Raw genomic sequence first — 7,939 nt, forward strand, 5'->3', positions numbered from 1 at the left:
TTTCTAAATCTGTTGCTGGGGGCTGGTGCCATTTGGATGGCTGTAACTCATAGGCACCACACGTAAACAGAGAAATACACTCCCCGGTCCTGTGTTTCCTTACAATAGTTCCTATGTTTAAGCCCGTTGTTTCCCACTGCCCAGTCCTGTGTTGTCCTCATGGTAGTTCCTGTTTGAGCTCATTGTTTCCACCGCTGTGTCAGTTCATCTCATTGAGGGTCTTTCTCACATTTACTTACTATCTATCAAGCACAATGTCCTATTCTAGGAACTGACATGTCCAAAGAATCAGGTCATTGTTAGGTGCCATGGAGTCAGTTTCAACTTATATCGGCTCTATGCCCAACAGAATGCAACGTGGCCCGGACCTATGCCATCCTCACAGTTGTTCTTATGCTTGAGCCCATTGTTGCTTGACTCAGGTACACCTTAGTACTCAAAGTAACCCACTTGCTTTCAACACTCTGAAGAGGTCTCGTGCAGCAGAATTTCCCAATATAATGTGTCTTTTGATCTCTTGACTGCTGATTCCTTGGTCACTGATTGTGGATCCAAACAAGGCAAAATACTTGACAATTTCAGTTCTTTCTTCATTTATCATGGTGCCACCTATTGGTCCAGTTGTGAGGATTTTAGTAGTCTTTATATTACATTGTAAACATTACTAAAGGCTGCAATTCATTATTTTCATCTGCAAGCACTTCAAGTCCTCCTTACTTTCAGCAATTCGAGTTGAATTGCAATACTGAAAGAACAAAATATTGACTGTTGCAGGAAGTTTCAAAAGAAGATGGAAAGAATACTCACAAATAAAATTGACTACATCTATGGTAAGAAACTATGGAAAAGTTCCATCTTGGTAGTACCAAAAATAACTACCTGATATTCAACCATTTTAAAAGAAAACATATGAGCAAAAATCAATGATACTTGCCTTCTGAAATTCCCATTCAAGGCTATATTTTATGTTTGTTAATGTCTACACAGTTAAGTGCTTGTGCATAGTCAGTGAGACACAAGTATATATCTTTCTAGTATTCTTTGCTTTCAGTCAGATCCATCTGACATCAGCAATAATATCACTTGTCCTATGCCCTCTTCTGAATCTTGCCTGAAAGTCCCTGTTACTGTAATGCTGGACACATTGTTGGATAACCTACGGGAAAAAATTAACTTACATGTGATATCAATGATATTATTCTATAATTTGAGCATTTGGTTGGGTCACCTTTCTTTGTAATGTCTAAAAATATGGATTTCTTCCAGCCAGTTGGCCGAGTAGCTGTCTTTTTAATTTCCTGGCTCAAGTGAATGCTTCCTGTACTTTATCAGCTTTTTGGAACATTTTAATTGGGATTCCTTCAATCCCTGGAGCCTTTTTTTTGGCTAATCCTTTCAACGTAGCTTGGACTTCTTCTTTCAGCACCATGGGTTCTTGCTTATATGCTGCTTCGTGAAATGGGGGAATGGGCCCAGTGACTCTGTGTATTCCTTCTATCTTCTTTTGATGCTTCTTGCACCATTCAATATTTGTCCATAGAATCTTTCAATATTTCAAGTCGACTTGAATTTTTAAAAAAAATCTTTTGGGGTTAAGGCAAGCTGAGCATATTCTTCCATTTTGGTTTTCTAACACTAGGTCTTTGCATATATCAATATAATTTTTTTTGTCTACTTAAGCTGCCCTTTGGAATGTCCTGCTCAGCTCTTTACTCCATTTATCTTAGCTACTCTAAGAAAAAGAGTACATTTCAGAGTCTGAAATTTCTGACATCCACTTTGATCTTTTCTTTATTTCTTGTCTTTTTAATGACTTCTCTTTCTTCACTAATTATGTTCCTTATGTCATCTCACAGGTCTTCATTAGTGTTAAATGTGGCAAATCTATTCTTGAGATGTTTTAAAAATTCAGGTGGGATACACTCAAGATTGTATTTTGGCTCTCATGAATAATAGTTGTGTTGATTGAATTTCCTTGCATTGGAACCGATATTATTCTATCACAGATAGCACTCTAATTCATTACAGATCTTGAAATGTCCTTTTTGATGATAAATGCAACACAAATCCTCTCGAATGTGTCATCCCTGGCATAGTAAAGCATCTGACTTCTGATTCAAAATGACCAATGCCAGTCCATTTCAGCTTATTAACACTTATCAATCTTTGTGTGCTCCATTTCATTTTTCACAATTTACAACTTTCCTAGATTCATACTTTGTACATTTGCAGTGTTGATAATTAATTGCTGTTTGAGGCAGTTTCTTATCATTTTCAGTCATGCCTCCCCAGCAAATCAAGGTCCCAAAATATTTGCCCCTGCGGGCTTCACCCCACTCAGTTATTATGGTGGACTTTGCACTAAGAAGGCAGCTCTTGCTCGATCGTATTTTCAGTGCCTTCCAACCTAAGGCGCTCATCTTCCGGCACTCTCTCTGACAAAGTTCCTTTATTCATGAGGTTTTCAGTATCTGACAATATTTCCATAAGGTTTTCAGCAAGTAATCCCTCAGGATTGGATAGCCTTCTACTACTATGAAGGTTAAAAACCAAGACAAAGTTATATTAAAGTTAAAAATCAAGTCAACGGCAGGCTCCTGTTTCCAGGTTATATAGTCTTCTAATCTGCTTCCCCAGCAGTAAGGTAGTATGCCTGGCTATTGCTGACTATTTCCATAAATCACATATGACTGCCTTGTATTAGCATCTTAAAAACCACCTCGAGAGAGGTTACCTCTCTTTACTTGGGATCAGTTTCCCATTTGTGGGGATAAGGAGAAGATCAATCAATGCCTTCCAGATAGCAGTGTTCTATAGCCACCTCAAATCAAAAGGCACTTCTACAAGAGTAATGAGTGAATCATACTGGTTAGTCCGAGCAAGATGAGGTAGGTCACATTTGTATTGGAGAAGGTGACTATACTTCCAATGGTAGGTAAAGTGTGTAGGTTACCCTGCCATTGAGAACAACACTTATCATTATGAATACAGACCCCAAGAGTAAATATGCCCAGTATTAAATTTCTAATTAGGCAGTTTAGTCTAGTTTCTAACCAGCCCCTAGTGATCCAGGTGACAGACTGTATGCAACTGAGACATTAGACTGTTCTCTGGAGGTGCAGAACTCTCTTCATAAACCACACCAAAAGAACTCAAATTAGAAACTCCCGTAAGGTAACTGGACTTTACGTTAAATTCACTTGTAGTTGAGCAGGGAACTGAAATATTTTCTTGAACTTGAAGCTGAAATTCTGTAGTAGGAGAAGAAGCAGATGACTGCTGTGCCCAAGGTAGGGATTTGGTGGTTTGTTGGACTGTGGTTTGGTTTGAAATTATTGTTTTGAGAGTGCCAAATGAATGGTGAGACCTGGGACCAACATACATTTGCTGTTTTCATGCTCTCTCTGCTTGGTTGTGACATTTGTTAGTCTATCATGTATGTATCTGCCGTTGTATTATTGAAAGTATTGCTGTATCTCCAACCCTCCTGGCTTATGTAACTACTATCTAGTGACCTAAGTTTCAACGCTGTACAAGTTCACAATTCAAAAGTTATAGTCTAATACAGAGTCCAGCACATACAAACATTATTTTTTTTCCAGGATGCTTTTAAATTTTATACCATTGGTTAAAACAATGTCACTATCAATAGAACTACTTTATGCCCCATGGGAATGACTTATGATGTACTCCAATAAAATCACAATGATGTCTCTAAAGTAAACCAGCGATATATATAAACCACAGATAAATGGATTTTGAGCTTACCTTGATCAGTCCTAATATCAGAGCAATTACTATATATACTTATGTATAAGTTGAGTTTAGCACATTTTTAATGCAGTTTTTGTGGTAAAATTAGGTGTCTCGGCTGAGAGTCATATTGGCGTATAGTCGAGCATATAGGGAATTCTTGTAACATGGCCCTGCATGGTACTCACCCTGATGAGGAGATCACTGAAGATATGGGTGCAACAGAGAGGTGTGGTGAAGAAATCAGATGGTGCCCAGAAAGCTGTAGGTTTCCAAGGCTATAATTCTTTAAAGAAGTAGAAAGATCTCCAGGGGAGCAATCGGGTAAACTTCCAACAGCTGACCTTAGGGTCACGACCTCACCAGAGCATCTAATACTTGTAAAAAGTAGGTGACACATTTCCAAGTGAAGGGTGGGGGCTTAATGAGAGGAGAGTTATCTTTCAACTTCAACCTCTGCCAATGGATGGTGCTAAGTATAGTCTAGAGCAGTGGTTCTCAACCTGTGTGTCGCCACCCCTTTGTGGGTCGAACGACCCTTTCACAGGGGTCACCCAATTTTATAACAGTAGCAACATTACAGTGATGAATAGCAATGAAAAAAATTTATGGTTGGGGGGGCACCACAACATGAGGAACTGTATTAAAGGGTCATGGCATTAGGAAGTTTGAGAACCTCTATTCAAGAGGGTAAGTGTGTTAGTCTGGGTAGACTAGAGAAACAAATCCATGGACACACATATGTATATAAGGAAGAGATTTATATACAGGAGCAATTGAACATTGAGAAAACATCCCAGCCCAGTCTGGATCAAGTCCCTAAGTCTGATATTAGCCCATATGTCTGATACCCATCTATAAAGTCCTCTTCAGACTCACGAAACACATGCAATGAAGCCAAATGCAGGATGATCACAAGCCAGTGGGTAGAAAGTCTTTGGGTCCAGTGGCGTTGTAAGCATCTCAGTGCTGGCAAGGGTCTCTCTGTGGCTTCTCTGGCTTCTGAGGTCTGGTTGCATCCATGTGGCTTGCCTTCACAATGTCTCCCAGGAAGTGGGAGAGAGAGGTGTCTTCTGTCTCCAAGGAGGAAGTACCGGATTTCCCAGAATTCTCAGGAGAAGACAATGCCTACACAGAAGTCTCATTGGCTATATCCAGATTGACAGCCTAGACTCCACCCCTACACTCTTAATCCTTAAATTGACACCGGATTAGGTGACTACCACAGTAAGGGAGCAATTTGTGACACAGGTTAAGTGGTTGGCTGCTAAAAGATTGGCGGTTCTAATGCAACAGCTGCTCCATTAAGAGAAGAAACTTGAACATTTGCTCCTGTAAAGATTACAGCGTAGGAAACCCTATATTACTCTTGTTATGAGCCAGAATCTACGAGAGAACACATAAAAAGAGAAACAAACAAATAAACAAAATGCCCTTAGCAACTCTCTTTGTGCCTTGGAAACACTCATAGACAATTGCAGGATTGCTTTCTCAGATTTGATTTTTTCCTCATCCAAGTATACAATTTGCCAACATTTTCATAGTGAGAAATACTAATTGTACAAAGAAGATCTATTTTTGAGAGAAAAATGTTTGTGGTCGCTGCTGCATTAAATGAAACCAAAACAAAAATTTAATGATACACCTGGAGTTTGTTGACTCTGCAATTTCAAGCCTATGTTAGGTCCTATGTTGTTTGTTGCTGTGAGGTACCACTGGGTCGGTTCCAACTCTGTTGGTCCAGTTCTGAGGACTTTGATTCTTTCTATTGAATTGCAATTCAAACCGAAGGCTGCAATCTTTGATTTTTATGAGCAACTCCTTGAAGTGCTCCTTATATTCAGGAAGTTGGTTAGGAGACTATGAACAACAGAATAAAACACTGCCCAGGCAAGCACCATCTCACAATTGTTTCTGTCTGAGGCCATTGTTGCAGCCACTGTGTCCATCCATCTCCTTGAAGGTTTTCCTCTTTTTCTCTGACCCACCAAGCCTGATGCTCTTTTCTTACGGAATGGTCTCTCCTGATAGCATGTCTAATAAAGTCCATGAGACGAAGTCTCAGTATCCTAACTTCTAAGGAACATTCTGGTTGTAATTCTTCCAAGATACTCTTGTTTACTCTTCTAGTTGCCCATTTCAATATTCTTTGCCAGCATCATACTTCACATGTATCAATTATTCATAGTCCAAATTTCCTATGTAAATGAGGTGAGTGAAACTACATGTCTTGGGTCCGGTGCACCTTAGTCCTCAAATTGATATCCTTGTTCTTCATCACTTTAAAGTGGTTTTGTGCAGCAGGTTTGCCCGATGGAAAAATGTTTTGATTTTTTGACTGCTGCTTCTATGAAAATTGACTGTGGGTCCAAGGAAAATGAAACCTTTGACAACTTCAATCTTTTCTCCATTTGTCGTGGTGTTACTATTGGTTCCTGTTGTGAGGGCTGGCTGTTTTTGTTTCACATTGAGTTGAAATCCATGCCCAAGGCTGCCATGCTTGGATTTATCATCAGCAAGTGTAATTTGTCCTTGTTTTCAATGAGCAAAGTTGTGTCATCTACATATTGAAGACAATAAGACTTCCTCCAATTCTGATGTCACATTGTTCTTCAGATGATCCAGTTCTTTTTAGATTGTTTGCTCAGCACGCAGATTGAATAAGTAACGGCACAACTCTGGCACATACCTTTCCTGATTGCGGATCATGCAGCAGTCTCTGGTGTGTCTCTTGGTCCATTTACAGGTTTCCCATAACAGGGTCTGGAATTTCCATTCTTGAAAAGGTCATCCATAGTTTCTCCCAATCAGCATAGTGGAACATTCACCTTTCAGAGTCAATGAAACCACAAGTAAAATATCTTTCTGGTAATTCTTGGCATTCATCCAGGATCTAATGAGGGTTTAGAAATGCCTGAGGGTCTCGAATTTGTTGTCATTAGAGACCTGATGTACAAATCTTACCTCAGACTAGTTAAACTGTGATTTCTGGTGGTACCCTAAAGTATCAAGCTGTTCATTTGTTTGCTTTTCTGTGTGTGTGTGTGTGTGTGTGTGTGTGTGATTCCAAGTGCAATCAAGGTTTATTATAATGATTTTGGTCTTAGTTGCCATTAAGTTGGTTCCAACTCTTGGAGACCCACCATGAGTAGCACAGTTGTTGTCTGAGCCCCATTTTACAGCCTGTGTAAATTCACTGCCTTGAGAGTTTTTCTCTTTCTTGAGGACCCTCTACTTTACTGAGCAGAATGTCCCTTTTCAGGTGCTGGTCCCACCTGATAACAGCCCAGAAAGGATCACTATGCTAGAGAAGGTTCAATGAACACTGGTTTCCAACTTTATCCTACTCTAGTCTACCTTTCCTTTCCTTTCACGGCTTTACCAGTGCTGGAAGACAACTGTGATAGATCAAATGTGCATGCAGCCCGAAGAGATAAGGAGTTAGAGGACACTGGCAGGGTCTGAATCCACATCCCCTCCCCTCCAATCTTAACAATGTGTAATGATGACCTGACTCTGACAAAAAGTTAATGGTTGTAAATATGAAACCTCAGATCCTGAGTACCAAGTGAACCATCTCCACCAGGGTTGCTAGCAAATACACTTGGTTGAGCCACAAATCAAAGCAATGCATAGTATCCGTAATACTCCAGAACTCAAATGCAATGTGCTGATATACGAAACCAATTTGAAACACTGGTGGTCTTCCCCAAAGGGAAGGCGCAGCTACACCCACTAGTGGGTGCCCTGCCCTCAGAATTATTTAAGTTTTCAAACAAATCATGGATGAAAGGAGTTTCAGGTCTTCTAGGAAGTTGAATCAGAAGAGAAAGCCTGTTCTCTATTTAAGAACCTAGGAAATCATAATACCTATCAAAGCAACCTGTTTAAAAGTAGTTTGGAAATACAAGAGAAATTCATTAGTCTTTCATGTGGTGCATATTGCTGAAACCCTGAGGTTGGCACAATGAAACCTTCCCATGGGGTGAGGTGGGAGACAGACACTGCAGTAAGCAAAACAGCTGGGTCCCTGGGTAAGCAGTTGCTGCTCTCCAGATGTCACTTGTACAATATGTTTAACAGACGTCTGTCTCCCCTGCCTCATTTAAACTCAACTTTTTGTGTGTCCCAAAGAGAAAGCAGAAACCGACCTTGTGTCTTTTCCTTTCCCTGGGAGATTCTGACC

The sequence above is a fragment of the Echinops telfairi genome, unplaced genomic scaffold (genome assembly GCF_000313985.2).
Source record: "Echinops telfairi isolate 266 unplaced genomic scaffold, ASM31398v2 ScPeMD7_9;HRSCAF=40, whole genome shotgun sequence".
Classification (NCBI taxonomy): Eukaryota; Metazoa; Chordata; class Mammalia; order Afrosoricida; family Tenrecidae; genus Echinops; species Echinops telfairi.